Genomic DNA, 16479 nt, shown 5'->3' on the forward strand with positions numbered 1-16479 from the left:
ACATTTGAAAATCTCCTAAAGAGTGAATACAAGAGACAACAAATATGCTCTCTCCCTTCCTCTCATTCATATATAAATATACATGATACACGATAGAGTGATGTTACATAAACATCAGTATGTTTATGTAACATCACTCACTGTTCTCAGTATGAATTTGGGAAGCCTGATTTACACCTAGCATGCCACCCCAAATACATTCAAATAAAACCTTAATACAACCCCTGTACTACCTGTATGTGTCACATATGTTGCCAAAAACACACACACAATTTCAGGAATATTTTAAAGAATTCTAAGGGTTTTTTTTCCTGGAACAATCATATCCCTCTGCCTCAAATGTCAGGTACCTTGGTTGCTATAAACCAGCTCCCACCGGAATGGACTTCAGTGCTGCAAGATCAGGCTCTGTAAGTCCAATCGCAGTGGTTTCAGAAGAAACAATAAAAAAAGACATAATACAACTCTTCTATAGATAAAAAGTCATGACTTCAAAGTAGAATATTTCAGATCTGTCCACCCTTCCAAATGGCATCAAACTCCTGAAGGGTCATGAGATAAAACTTCAAAATTGTAACAATTTTGATGTCTACAAAGGCCATTACTAACCCAAAACCAAATCTTGCCCAACTCCTGGGCCTCACTCCTGGGTAATTTTTGGAGTAATTCCACATTTTGGGAGGAACAAGAAATGAAAAATCAGGCTGCCCCTGAAATATTCTTTTTGGGTGGCAACTCTATGAAGCAATTCAGGGGGTGGGAGTGCTGGAGTAAATCCTGGAGGAGATGGTTGGCAGGCAGAGAACATAATAATAGAGTGTTTAAGATTAAAATAATAAATTTTCATGACTCTGCAATTTCACACACACACACACACATATATATATATATATATCACCTCCACAATTTGGAAGGGTGGAATTAATAAAATGACCTTTAAAAAAAATTCTAAAAATTAGGGAGTGTCCCTCCTATATGTATCACCTTGAATGTTCGAGTCTCCAACCTATAATATGTTCAGCTATGAAAACAAAACTTGGTTTTGGTATTCAAGTCTAAGGTGTTTTCTATTTGGTGAAGCAATGCCGTAAACTGTAATACTGGGGCAGATACTACAAACCCTTACAGGAGTAATCCCACTGAAGTCACCAATGACTACTCACGTGTAATAGTTTCTAGATTGTCCTCATTGCACTGAAACAAAAGTAAGAGTTATTTATGTTGATAAGAGCCAGAAAAATAAGGACCAACTTCCACCATCAGCCCACTCCTGTTACAGTAATATGGGTAGACAGGAGAACCCGATTGCAGATGAAGATTATTAGTTCAACCTGCAAAATTACCAGGGCTGGAATTTGGCCACTTGTTACAATAACGTAACTAATTATTATAAGCAGTTAGCATTTTGTACTGTGAAGTCACACTGTCTCCAGATACATTCAGAGCTCTTGGGGCCCAAGCCTGCGAGATAATGAGTATCGTCTGACTGGTGCGGATTGCTCCCAGCTCTCACCACATGAGGTGTTCAGTACTTTGCAGAATCAGACCGTTGGACATCAGCTTAATGTGTGAACACAACGGAGGGGGCACAAGAATTTAATACAAACACACATCTTGCTATGAGAGTTCTTAATTTGATGTTACAAATGCTTCAGAACAGCATGTGACACTGTGGGCTGTTTTATAGGCACTACAATCCTGAGGCACAAAGCCGAAGAAGAGAGTTTCACTTTTAAGGCTCCAATCTTGCAAGTTGTGTCCCACGGCTATCCAGAATAATTTGCCAGATCAGGGCTTGATTCTGTTATTTTTTCTTTTGCCTGATTCTCAAAATTGTTTTGTTATTGCGATAAGAAATGATGTCTTTAAATGTATAGAACTGATGAGCTGCAACGATCATAAACATAAACATGATTTCAGTGGAGTTAGACCAAGGGTGAATCCCTGATCACTTTAATTCTGTAAATAACATGTTTGTAACACAATTTGTAAACATCCTTCTAATAAAATAATAAGACGGCCAGCAAAACAGCCACTTTCCAAAATTAATATCTTAGTCATTTGATACATTAATCTTTTACAGACTGAACATGTGCTAATAATATTTTAAACCCAAAACATGTAAGTTATATTTTAAAAACTTTTTGAGATACATTTTTCTACTTATTGTAAACAATCAAAAGTATTTGTTTCATGTCTGTATTTCCTAATATTCCAAATTATAGCACAGAGTAATTTAATAGGCAAATTACTAAGCTCTACAAAGGACTGGTGTTTTACAAAGAAATATGCAAAAACTTTTAACTATAAAAGAGTGCTAGTAGATGCCACTATAATCCAGCTTGGCTAAAACTAATTTCAGTCCCAAATCCCTTCAATGGCTCCTTGGCCTTCTGCCATTGCTTATGACACCCAGAGGTTAAAAATGAAAACTGCTGTACTATATCAACTACTGTTAAAGATGCTCTTAAACATGTGACTTTGCAAACTGCCCTTAAAGTGACAGAACCATGCCAGGAATCTAAGGAACTCTGTGACTCTTTGAACTCTCTCAACAAGCCCAGCTACAGCAATCCCAAGTGATTCACATTATTTTCCGCTAGTTGAAAACAGCTGTAGAAACATCTCTAAAATGGCTGGCGTATCATGCACCAACTCACTGCTCCACCTACTGTTGGTATGTCCATGTGGTCCTCACCTGTCAGTTCCATTTTAGTGAGCAGCTCCCTAGATTTCCATAATGTCTTATCTGCTTGTTTAAAAGAAAATGGTGGTCAAAGCAATTTAAACTGCTAGTTTTACATTGCCCTGTCACCATAAAGTATTACTTAAGCAAGCATCTTGAGAATCTATTCCTTCTCTTAGAATTATCAGTGCTGATCTTTGTTTCACAGGCTTCGGTAGCATAATCCAACACAGGATTTACTACACATTCGGATTATTTGTCTTAGACTCAAAACACAGATACGATAAGAGCTGTGTCACTCAAACCTCTCTATACAGAGGGTATCATCATCTACAAGAGTGATTTATGGACACTTTTGTTAATAAATCTTTCCTCTCCCGATTCAGATTATTTACACTGGTTAAAAATTTAACTGATCGATGTGCATCCCAAATAAAGTCATTTGCATTTTTTTATACCAAGAGAATTCAAAATCTCAGGCCAGATGCTTAGCTGGTGAAATCAGTATTGCTTCACTGACTTCAGTGGAGCAATGTAGATTAATCCTAGCAGAAGATCTGGCCAATTCATTTTTTAAGCACAGCACAGACTGCGTAGACTGTCGGTCCTTCATCGGTTGAGACTGAGCCGATCACAACATGTCTTCCGATCTTCTCTTGCTCTGGCCATCCTTCGCCATGCTTGTCCATATGATGATGATATGGATTAAGCACAGCAGGAAAAGAAAATCACTCCACTGCAACTAGGCTACCTATGAACATCGTTCTTTTCTTCCATGACTGAATAAATTTAAGAATCCAGTTGAGACTTTAATTAATAACTAGCAGATATTCTTTATTGTATTGGTGTTATTTAAATACCTGTCTGGGTCAAATATGTTTAATCCTCTTTAGTGTATGTTTTATTTATCCAGAATTTATGTTATCCTTGTTTATCTAAGCATACCTTTGAAGTATCTCTCTGAAAATAATCCACTGCCATCATTTACTTGCTCCTTTAACTCAGTGCCACCTAATATTTTATTAGTCATGACTCAAATAGCTTTTTAAATAATGTAATTTCTGGAAATGAATAAACCTAATACATGCAGAAAATCTGAAAGACCACAAGACTGGGAAAATGGAAAGTTCAGTGAAACTCAGATGGAAATTTTTGAATTTGATTCTCAATTCCACTATACAGTACTAGTAACAAACGTAACAATGATGCTTAGCAACACTCCAACAATACAAATCCTTAAAGCTATTTTTGCTGGCCAGCTGGGATTGGGGAATCCCCAGGTAGTGCAGAACTGGTGTAGCTGGTACACTACGCCCCCTCCAAGAACCAGCATTGGAAGTGAGAAGGCACGGTCATAGTGCCACTGTGCTCCACCCTATGCCCGGCTGCTGAAATGACCTTCCGGGGGTTATTACCAGCTAGCATTACTTAAAGCAGCCCTGAGGGTTCTGTAAGGTACGCTACATGCTGAATGAAACCCCCACCCTGAGAAAGCACCACCACTGGAGGAGCACAAGGGGGGCGTAAAGCCATTTGTGCCTCTTCCCAACACTTGAGTCCTGCCCTGAGCCCAGCTCAAAAGGACCTTTGTCCTGGGACCAGGATTTCAATGCGGGTGAACAAAATGAAGGAGCAAGCCCCTCCTTTTCAGCCAGAGCTAAATTACTGCTGTCGCCTTGATTCCAAATATGAAATGAGATCAAAAGTGCTGTATATTTTCCCCAAATGAAGTAAGTTGTGTCATTTTAAAAAAATGCAACTCAGATTTTTAGTCCTGAGACCTGCACAAATCCAAAGGTCATGATTTACATATGTATTTTTCATTCTGTATCCTCACTGTTCCATTTTATTTCCACTCTCCTCTTCCTATTACAGTGTTTCTTGTTCTGGTCCCCACAGCAACACAAATATGTGTTAAGAGAATGGTTGGTTCATTCCAGGCTTTTCTATAGCTGATTCTCACCAATGCTGACCAGAACCACATACTGGCTCAATAGCACAAGCTGTTCCAAAAGAGCAGCCCATACCCTTTGTTTTCTCCGTAGTGCCCATTTAGAAGCACACTCATCCTCTTTCCATAACAAACTACTTTAGGTATCACAGGTTTTAAGTTTTTAAAACGTTTATGCAAAAGGAATAAAATGCAGGGTCAAATTGTTCTGTTGACAAATTTGACATGGAGCTGAAAATTCTATAAACTTATTTTTACCATTGAACAAAGCCTACTTCAGTATTTGATGGTAAACCAATATTCATTTTAAATATTCAAATATTGCTTGCTCACATCCAGAATCTTAAGTCCAAATCCTGCCTTCATGTAACTCTGTGCCAGTGTGACTGGCTTATCTCTACCTCAATACTTGCTTACAGATGAAGACAAATTTGAGAAAAAACTACACGAGTTCCAAGCAAAGGTATAGATTCTTATTCAGTCCTTACTCAGGTATCGGAGTAGGTAATGGATAGTCTTGCCTAATCAAGGACTTGTGCCCCAGTGTTAAAGTTATCATTATTTTCCTTCTTTCCTGCAATGCAATTCTGCCCTGTGTTAAAGGTTTTTGAGGACCTGTAAGTTATAAAAAGCAAACAGAGCATAAATCAGAAAAAATATATACTCATTCTCTAATCTATTTTAAGGAACAAATTTGTGCTAAAATGAGGTAAAGTGACAACTTTTCCGATCTTTTGTTATCCAGGGTACTATTTTAAGGTATAGTGCGACTGCATTAGTACTTGTCGCAGTGTCCTGCTTCCAATCTGCTGGCAGGTCTCCAACACATTCCAGTACTTAATGCACAGCCCTAGTTGGGATTCAGTCCCACTTATCTCTAAGACACATTGACTGAGATTTTTCCACATTATAACTGACCCACCCTTTACTAGCATGAGGTCACTTTGCACAATCTTAGCCTGCAAATGAGAAAAACATTTGGAACAAGCTCCTCCAAAAGTCCAAGTTATAAAGACCATAATTAAAATAGATCCCAACAAATGTTTTAACATTAAGTTATAGGCTCTGGGCATCAGTTGCATCCGATGAAGTGAGCTGTAGCTCACGAAAGCTTATGCTCAAATAAATTGGTTAGTCTCTAAGGTGTCACAAGTACTCCTTTTCTTTTTGCGAATACAGACTAACACGGCTGCTACTCTGAAACCTGTCAGCTTAAGTGATCACTCTGGTTACAGTGTGTATGGTAACACCCATTGTTTCATGTTCTCTATGTATATAAATCTCCCCACTGTATTTTCCACTGAATGCATCTGATGAAGTGAGCTGTAGCTCACGCAAGCTTATGCTCAAATAAATTGGTTAGTCTCTAAGGTGCCACAAGTACTCCTTTTCTTTTTGTGGATACACACTAACATGGCTGCTACTCTGAAACCTGTCATTAATCTGTCTGTTATTTAGTTTGTCTGGAATATGGAGAGACGCAGGGAGACATTTTTTTTTTTTTAATTCCAATAAGTGTTTCCACTTTTGATCATCCTTTCCACTGATTCATCATGGTCAAAAACTGTTCTTCCAGAACTGCATATTCTACTTTAAAATATGAATATGCTGCATATAACCTGAAATAAACTAGTTTAGCTACCCAGTAGATCTCTGACTGAAAATCCCTGAGTGGGACTCATTCTTACCCTCTTATATCAGCATAAATCACTATTAGCACTATTGAAGTTAACGGAGTTATATCATGTTAAAACTGGCATAATGTGACAGCTGAATCAGCCTCTATTCATTTTTATTTTTCTAACTTTTCTTTATCCATCTCTTTCCGTACTGAGGGTGAAGAAGAAACCCTCTCCATGGACTGGGGTTAGCATTTCCTCTTTCAGGTTACAACTGGAAAAAAAAAAAAAAACACTGTATAAAACAAAGACAAGAGATGACAACATTCTTGCCCAGAGCTTTGAGCTATATGGGGCAGAACAGGAGGCAAATCCCCCATTACCAGAGTTTAATATCTTCAACAGAACAAATGGTGATTATGCTTTGTGGATGGAAAGCTAGATCCTCAGCTGGTATAAACAGGTGTAGCTCCAGGATCTGACCAGATAAACCTTGCACTCAGGGAGTTTTTTCAGACAAAAGAGCTGCATGTAGTAAAATCTACTAGGGCCCTAGTAAATGGAAAATCCACTTAATTTTGGAAAATTTACCTGTGAACAGATTGATTGCAGTGCAGTGAGTGTCTCTGAACAGCAGATTAATGGCACACCTCTTCTGGTTCAATGGCATAATTGGTATTAGCCACTAGTCTATTCGTGGTAGCTGACAGGTGTGAATTAGCATTTGTTGGCCTAAATTTTTCACACAGAGTGGCCCTTTTGTTCAGTTCATGCTGTTTTCTTGATGTGCCAAGGTTGCTGAACAAGTCAAACTAATATATGTTTTAAATAAAAGTTCCAATGCTTGGCACATTTCCAAAGGAGTTAATGAAAAAAGTGACTATAAACTAGCATAAGGCATTCTAGTCTAGTGACAATTGTTACAAGTTAAAAGAAGTCCTGTGTACAATTAAAAAAATAGAGTGAGCTTAAGGAAAAGCTTAATTTGTGCAGAAGAAAAAATTACGGAAGGAAAACAAAAGATACATAAAAGCAGAAACATCTGAAATGACACCAGCACAATAAAAAAATCACTAATAAGGGGGAATGGTCAGAGAAAAACAGTCAATGGTGCTAAAAGAACACAGCTCAAATTACTCTTCAGCTTTAATCTGTCATTGGGCACAGTAAGATAGACACCAACAGATTGCAAAGATTACATATGATTGTAGATCTTTTTCCTGTAGCATATATTAAAAGCCATACAGAAATCACTCTCTTTCAGATAAACACACATCAAAAATCCACCTTCTCAAGCTGTGGTAAAGAAACCTGAAAATTTTTGCTATAAACTCAAGCATTTCTTAATTGTACAGAGGATTTTCTGCAGCAAAAGTATGCATTTTCTATGGGGATTTGACAGGAGCAATTCGTTCTAGCACTTAACTACAAATTAAAAATAGCCAAAGCTCAACAAAATTGTTAAAAAGATTAGACTGCTTAAATTCATAGGATGAGTTAAACAGCAACAAGAATGATGTTATGTAAATCAGATGGGATATAGCTATACATAATAAAAATTTTGCATGTGTGAAATCTCTGTAACGCTACTTTTCATTAAAGAAAAGTAAACCTTTGTTAGGTCCAGAAGTAATTGCTGCTCCACAGTACTCATGTTCATTAAAAAAATAAATTTACAGCAGATCATTTTAAGAGTTATAATAAAATCTGACAAATGAAAATCATATGTGAAACAAAATTAAACACAGGATAAGGTCATCTTTGGTGCAGCATACCTGCAGAAAGTTGATTCTACCTGTGTAACATTAGATAGTACATATACTCCACCCTCTCACACTCTCCTCATGAGGCAACCGTTGATTGTTATATAGGGATTACAAACACCCAGAAGAGGATTTTTAAAGTGAAGATATAAACCTACAATAAAAACAAGAAGATGGCATTAGATTGTCAAATAAACTTTAAAACCAATGGGCCAAAGTCAGTCCTGGTTTAACTGTTGACGTCAAATCTAGTCAAGCTGGGCCTAGACAGAGCTACACATCTGAGTAATGCTCCTATCTATGTCAGAGGCAAAGCTCTCATTGCTGTTATTTAGGAACACGAGGAGACCTATGGGTTGGTTTTGACTTTAAAAAAAATCCCTTATCATTTGAGTCATGGGTACTGTAGGGAAAACTCCTATTGACTGCACAGTGGAGATCAGGCCCTAAAAGGTTGTCTTTCGCCACAGGAATTATTGCAGCAGTTGTGATTATCTGTGTTGCTCTCGTGTGCAGCTCTCTGGTTTAAATGGGAGTGGGATGGGTATAGGGCACTATCTGGGGCAATACATCAGCTCCAGAATTGGCTCCTCGCTTTGGTCCAACTGAGCCCAAAATACAGCTTTTTGCAAAGGTTTTCCCACAATTATGGAGTGGAGGGTTTGGGGGCCAGTGACTGCTTGGGACTTAGATTTGGAAGATGTTTGGGCTATTGGTAAACCACTGTACAGGCTTTTAATTTGTATGTAGTACCCACAAATCTGAATAAATAAATTGTCTCATTTGAGCTGTGTAGCACAGGCTCCTCACAAATGAATTACAATACTTTGTACAAACGGTCAAACTGCATACATGTATATTCATGTAACTTGACAGTGACAGGGTGTCCATGGCCCTCTGAGGCCTCCTGCTGAAGGCCCCATGGTCCTACCCCTCCCCGCCCCAGGAAAGAAGCAGCAAAGATATGTCCTCCAGGCCTGCCTAGAATGGCTGTATATGTGCAGCCTATCAGAGCCCAACAGGCTCAGCTAAAAGGAGCTGCAAGGCCTGAACAGGTCAGTTCCTGGATGGGACCAGAGAGTCAATGATGGGTGCTCTGTGCTGGCCAAAGGAGTTCAATGAGCTGCATTTACTAGACTGGAGAACTGGACTCCTAAGGTAACGGGTGAAGAAAAAGGGGCTATGTGGAAAAAGGCCCAGGGAATAGCAGCAGCAAACTGAAGGCAGTGATATGTGGCTGCTGTTTATAGGGTCCCTGGATCGGTACTTGGAGTAGTAGAAGGACCAAAGTAGAATCATAGAAGATTAGGGTTGGAGGTCATCTAGTCCAACTGTCTGCTCAAAGCAGGACCAACTCCAAGTAAATCATCCCAGCCAGAACTTTGTCAAGCCGGTCCTTAAAAACCTCTAAGGATGGAGATTCCACCACTTCTCTAGGCAACCCATTCCAGTGCTTCATCACCCTCCCAGTGAAATAGTGTTTCCTAATATCCAACCTAGACCTCCCTCTTTGCAACTTGAGACCATTGCTTCTTGTTCTGTCATCTGCCACCACTGAGAACAGCCTAGCTCCATCCTCTTTGGAACACCCCTTCAGGTAGTTGAAGGCTGCTATCAAATCCCCCCTCACTCTTCTCTTCTGCAGACTAAACAAGCCCAGTTTTCTCAGCCTCTCCTCATAAGTCATGTGCCCCAGCCCCCTAATCATTTTCGTTGCCCTCTGCTGGACTCTCTCCAATTTGTCCACATCCTTTGTGGGTGGGGGGCCCAAAACTGGATACAATACTCCAGATGTGGCCTCACCAGTGCCAAACAGAGGGGAATAATCACTTCCCTCGATCAGCTGGCAATGCTCCTACTAATACAGCCCAATATGCCGTTAGCCTTCTTGGCAACAAGGGCACACTGCTGACTCATATCCAGCTTCTCATCCCCTGTAATCCCCAGATCCTTTTCTGCACCCACACAAGCCCCTGGGAAAGCAGCCTAAGGCCCCAAAAAGAGGACAAGGCTAGCTTAGAAGCCTGGGTGAAAGTTGGGATGTAAAGCGCCTAGAGACAGGGCGGAAGACCCTGGTGAGGACAAATAGTTTTGCTGGACTTTCCCTACTCTGGAAAGGGTTCAACCATATCAGCTGTGTGACTTGGCTGGAGAACTGAGCCACTGAAGACCTGCCTAATGAGGCTGACAACCTATAGGGGGTGCCAGGAGAAAAAAAGACTGCAGCACCACACCCACCCAACAGGAGGCACTCACAAAAGAGGTGAATGTCTCATGTCTGGGGCCCGACCAAATTCATGGCCATGAAAAACGAGTCATGGACCATGAAATCTTGTCTCCGCTGTGAAATCTGGTCTTTTGTGTATTTTTACTATATACTATAAAAGTACCCTATACTACAGGGTAAAAAATATACAAAACTACACAGCATTTCTCAATCTAGAAGTCCCAACCCAAAAGAGGGTCACAAAGCTATTGTGGGGAGGATTAAAGTATTGCCACCCTTACTCCCATGCTGCTACTGGTGGTGGTGCTGCCTTCAGAGCTGGGCACCCAGCTCTACTGGGCCATACGGTGACCCCCGCTACAATCGCCTTGTGGCCCATTTTTTTGGGTCCGGACCCCCAGTTTGAGAAATAGTTTTAAGGGGTTTACATGTTTATATTTTGCCTTTTTTAAAATACATATTCATGTTTTGTTACAACACCATGACATTTAAGATATAAATAACTGAAACCACGAAATTCAAGATTTTTTTAAATGCTACCACTGTGAAATTTACAAAAATGGACCATGAATTTGGTAGGACTCATGTCACACTGACCCATATAAAATACTTCTCCAAGCCTATGTAATGTCAATGATCACTGTGGGGGCCCTTGATAAAGGAGAGGTAGTTCAAGAAATCTTTATATGAAAAAAGGGCTTTCATCACATTTCTTTTGAAGGTATATGTCCAATTTAAAGGCAGGTAGGCCTTAAATTAGATCATGCAGTAGTGCTTTGGTTTGTGTACAACATGACCAGCGTGAGCACAAACGTTTCACCATCAGTCTGTTCCATCCTTGGGAGCACGTACAGATTAATCCCAAGGGTTTCTGGATTCATCCCACACTAAAGCTGAAATAGGGTTCTGCAACACTTTCTGACACAACTACTCATTTATGTTCCATCACAAGCTTTACCTTTTACCACATACAATTTACTTCATTGAACTTGTTCTACAGCAATGCTACTACTCTACTACCAGATTTAGTACCAACTTTGTTACAGTATGCAAAGAATAAACTGTATGGTTTAATATTGCAAAAATACTATGGTTTATTCATTTTATTTAGCGTCTTCCTAGTATCAGTTGCGACACATTAACTAGCCAGCACTAATCACCAAGAATTGCTGTGTCACACTGGAATCACAACAACCATTTTTGCAAGTTTTCTTCAGAAAAGTCAACCATCTTGACAACTAGACTGTTAAACAGTAGAAGTGAATTTGGTAAAAGCAACTAATTCTTTGGCCACCTACTGCTTTTTGTCACCATTACCATCATAAACGTACATCTTTCACTCTAGAGCAGTGATTCTCAGCCCACGGGCCGCCTTTGGCCAAATCGGCACATAGCTGCAGCCCATGTGACATCCTCAGGGCCATACAGGTAGTATATATATTGTGTAAATGCAGCCCACAGTGGTAAATACGACTACTCTAGAGGCTTCATCGTACATTCAAGTCCTTTTTCTGGTTGGGAGTTTTGCACATTGGCTAACAAGTCAAAATGGATAAGTTTCCTGTGACGCTTCCACACTGCTAAGATTTCTTTAATAAAGTAATAAACACCAACTGCCTAGATAATCTTCAGGACAGGCCAGAAATAATCAAAAATCAGTCACCTAGCTCATAATATCCACAATTCTATCAACAAACCTTTGTATATAATGTTTCAAGAAATCTCAAACCTTGGTAGTTTTATTTTCCATTTACAGGAATTTTACTTTTTATATTGATAATTCAAAATCTAGGTCTATGGACAATCTCATGATGAAAGCACAAAATCTTATGTAGACATTATCTAGAAAGCAATCTCTCTTCTCTCCCACCACCCCACTCTTCTGACTGTAAGGATGCAAATTTCCTCAGAACTGGAGGACTGGAATGGAATTTATGTTATATTCAATTGCTTACTCGATTTTTGCGTAAAAGTTAAGTCTTGTAATAGATTAAATGTTTCATATACTTCAAAATCAAAGGATCTATGTTTAAATTATTATTTTTAAGTCATCTTGATTTTAAAATGTCACTTTACACTGCTATGAAAGACGGATTTTTCAGAGATACTGCAGTCTTGCAATATTTGGCAGAACTCTGCTTTTTGGTGGAGTTTTTGGTTTTTGGGGTTTTTTTTGGTTTTTTGGGTTTTTTTGGGTTTTTTTGGTTAAAACAGGCCTGTAGACATCAAACTACTCTGTTGATCTGGAAGATACAAATTAATTTAAGTCCATGCATTATGCCTTTTTAATTATGTGTTCACCTCAGTAATACAGGCATTTCAGGTCCATAAAACTTTCAGACTATTAAAAATTTAAGCCAAAGCCTCATAACCAATAAGTTTGAACTTTATATGGCTAATCATTTAGAAGTCAGGAAGTCAAACACTCCAAATAAAACAAATGTTTCTTCTGTAAATATAAGCAACAGTATTGTGTAACAATCTGAAAGGAGACTAATGAAATTGCAAAAAAACATTTTAGATTCCTAAATGTACAGTATGAGAATTTAAAGATTTAATGGTGATGACAGCACAAATACCTTTCATGTATAAAGTAAAGAAATACCAGGTGGTCTAACATGCTCTCCTGCATAATGTGAAAGGGCACTTAATATCCAGAACCAGCCTGACTATATCCACCTGATTTACATACAGTCTGCGTTTAAATGGTGCAAGAACAGTAGGTGCCTATCTGGTACAATATAAATGTACACCGTTTCCTCTCATTTACAATAGCATTCTTCCTGTAACCCCTCCCTAATGCTGCTACTTTTGTAGTATCAGATTAATGTTCCACAGCTGCAGGCTGGACTCCATCAGACCGCATTAGAGCTGCAGAACTGCAATCGCATAACTCCCCCTCCATTACAGAAACCAAGAGCAAGCAAAAACACACACACACACACACACCCTAAACGCACAATTGCCATCTGCACCTCCACGACACACTGATCAGAGTCACAAACCACCAACATAAAAGGCAAGCGGGTAGAATGATAGGGCGGTGATTGCGTTTGTTCCCGGGAAAAAAACAATCTCGATTTCCTGTTGGGTGGGGTTTTGACAGTGCATAAGGGAATCATGCAAAATGTAGCCGGAAAGACCCGAATAAACGTTGTCAGATCACTGCATTGTGCTGCATCATTTCTCCTCAGGCATAAAGGAAAGGGAAAACCATAACAATATACAACACAGGCATGATTTGCACACACATGCTTCCCAAATATAAATACTGCAACAGAGCGAACAGGGAGGCGAAACGTCCTTATCATTCCACACAGATAAATTCAAGTCTGATTAGGCTTTATGGTCTGGAAAGGCACTATTACCGCAATCCAACCAATACGTAACGAAGATGCCGATTATACCAACAGAGGGAACCCTGGCAGATCCACATCCAGCCCTAAAACACGAACCTGTTGAAGTCCTGGGGGGAGGGAAGGAGAGAGGGGAAACTGACCGGTCTCCCCCAGAGCTGGTGTGCGCCCAGTCCAGAAAGATGGGGGGGAGGAAGAGGCGGCGGCGGCGGCAGCAGCGCAGCTAGCTCCCGACCACGCCTGTTTGCATCCCATGTACCGTTACAGGCAGCCACCTATGCCAGGCTCCCACGGTCCGGGGTGGGGGGGGGGGGGTTGAAGCTCCCTGCTGTCATTCGCTCCCCCGTCGTTGCCCGGTTTTGCGGCTGGACCACTCATCGCCTTGTCCACGCACAAACCAGACCGCGGAGGGGGCACAATAACCCCACTGCCACAGAGGGATGGAGCCGGCTATAGCGCTGGGTGCGCGCAGCCCGCACCCACTCCCACCAGCTCCCGCCGGGCTGGCAAGCCCACGGCCCCGTCCCCCGCGCCGCGGCAGGGGGGAAGCCTTTCTCTCCCCCTCTCCCTCTGCAGAGGGAGACTCAGCCGGGCGCATCACAGGCCCGCGCCTCCTTTCTCTGCACCCCCCGCCCCATCAGATACACACACTTCCCGCTTCCCAGCCTTACTGTCCCCTGCGTGTGCTCTTCCCCATGGGGAGGGGACATCCCCCCGGCCTCCTGCCTCTGCCATGCCTCCCCGCGGTAGGACTCTTACGGGGGCGGGGGGGTCCGATCATGGCTGTGCCCTGTTGTCCGCATGCACCGAGAGCCCCTACCTCGCCGGGCTGGGGAGCCGCTCCCGTCGCGGCAAGCTGAGGGCTCCGCTCCGCAGCGGCGAGTGGGGGGCGACGCCGCTCCGGGCAGCGGCGGCAGCGCAAGGGAGTGACTGGAGGAATCCGCAGCCCGCCTGCCCCCTCCGCCTGCACAGCGACAGCTGCGCCGCGCCGGGAGCCAGGGGGCGGGGAGAGCGCGCGCACACCCCCCGCGCCCCGCGCCGGCGGGCGGTCAAGGGGGTGGCAGCGCAGGCGCCCTCCGCCCTCGCCGCCCCTCCCCAGCGCCCGGCAGCCGGCCAAGCGGCACCGCAAGCCCCGCTGCTGCCGCGGCAGCGCCGGCGGAGCTACACGCACCCGGGTGGCCGGGCCTCCCTCCCCTTCCTTGGGAGCCGCGATGTGGTGCAAGCAGACCAGGGCACCCGAACAGACTTTCCAACCCGCCCGACATGGAGGCGGAGCGGGAAGGCGCGGGGCTGCTGCTCCGAGGCCCAGGGTGTGCACTGGCCTCCCTAGCAATGGCTGAGGCCACCGGGACAGTAAAGGTAATTTAATTAGCGCCATTGCAAGAGGGGACACTGATGTTCAGTGAGGCGCTTTGGCATGTAGGGCTTACACGCTGTGGGCCCAGGCGAGGAGACCTGCAATTTTGCAAACCTCACTGCTGGGTGGTAGGTACGCACCCTTACCCGGGGTTTGTGCTGCCGGCATGGTGGTGGTGACTTCCCTTACCTGCCGCCAGAGGATCAGCCTGTGGGCAGTTGGTTTTGAATTGACCCAGTGATTAGTGGAGGACCTGGGGGCACAGTGGCTCTGTGCAGTAGCTGGTATCTCCGGAGATGGGGGTTCACCAATTCTGCCACAGTTGGAAGGAGTTTAATTGTGTGAACCAAACAGAAATTACATTGATCTTAAACCACTACCCCGCCCCCCCGGCATGGGACAAGGTGGCCATCATTTTCCTTGAAAGGTGTGTGAGGGGGTATGCAAACCCCATGGGGTTAACAAGCCACTGGGGGCTCAGCTGGCCCTGGCCCCATCACACCTGAGAGAGAGGTCACAAATGGAGGAAGGAACTTAAAAGGGTTCTGGGCTCAGGCAGACTTGAAAGGAGAGCTGAATTCAGTTCTCAGTGCCTGGAGAGGGGCCAGCTGAAGGCAGGAGCGTCTCGAATAGCCACTGCCCAATGGCCCCTTCCAGAAGGAAGGGAGACCTGAGACTGACTCTCCCTGGGGCGGGACTATACCCTGCTATTTATTTGTGAACTCAGCTTAGGGCTGCAGCCTGCTGAACACCCGGTGACGGACAAGAGCTTCTTTTACCCAGTTTGGGGATGATTCACTTGTGTTAATTCTTCTTTTGTTCTGTTCACTTCCAACCCCAGAAGAGTGGACTGTCCAGGCCCAGCTGGATGGCTGAGCCTCTTAGGGGTGGAAGTGGAGTGGGGAAAAATACCTGACCATCCCCACAGAGCAGGGGGAGCGCTGGGTCCTGCCCCACAGACAACGTGGGGAAGGAACTCTGGTGAGATGGGAATAATTTAAAACAACAGCTAGAGTACTGTATAAGAACAAAGTATTTTTATTTACAGCACAGTAGCACATCGGGGTGAGAGCCTGATAGGGTTGCCAGGCATCTGTTTTTTTACTGGAACGCTCGGTCGAAAAGGGACCCTGGTGGCTCTGGTTAGCACTGCTGAGTGGGCTGCTGAAAGTCTGGCCACAGCAGCCGGTTCCTTGGAAGAGGCCGTTCCTTGGAAGAGGCTGGCGTGTCCCTCCAGCTCCTCAGTGCCGGTGCAGCCAGGGGGGCTTCGTGCGCTGCCTCTGCCCGCAGCACAGGCACCGCCCCAAGCGCCGGCTGCGCAGCTCCCATTGGCCAGGAACCCCTTCTGAGAAGGGGCAGGGACTCAGAGAAGGCACTGGGCAGGGGTGTTTGGTTTTGTGCAATCAGAAAGTTGGCAACCCTAGAGCCTTGTTATGATATGAAGTGTACAAACACATAGTGAAAAGACCACCCCGTCCCAGAGATTTGACAAGCCAATTGTGTGACAAGACACAACAGAT

The 16479-nt window shown here is 43.2% G+C and overlaps 1 protein-coding gene across 4 annotated transcripts in view; it reads right to left on the bottom strand.

The window, feature by feature from the left end:
- The window catches only part of SPTBN1 (spectrin beta, non-erythrocytic 1), a 214493-nt gene extending 199854 nt beyond the window's left edge, over positions 1-14639 (bottom strand). The window contains exon 1 of one of the 4 annotated variants that reach the window (XM_073339156.1): positions 14423-14639. The gene's annotated coding sequence lies outside the window, so the exon portion shown is untranslated. Of the gene's footprint in view, positions 1-6325; positions 6423-13701; positions 13783-14361 lie in introns of those variants that run through there. The other 3 variants (XM_073339157.1, XM_073339158.1, XM_073339159.1) reach the window with 3 other exon arrangements.
- Positions 14640-16479: the final 1840 nt, after the last annotated feature.

The sequence above is a fragment of the Lepidochelys kempii genome, chromosome 3 (assembly GCF_965140265.1).
Source record: "Lepidochelys kempii isolate rLepKem1 chromosome 3, rLepKem1.hap2, whole genome shotgun sequence".
NCBI lineage: Eukaryota > Metazoa > Chordata > Testudines > Cheloniidae > Lepidochelys > Lepidochelys kempii.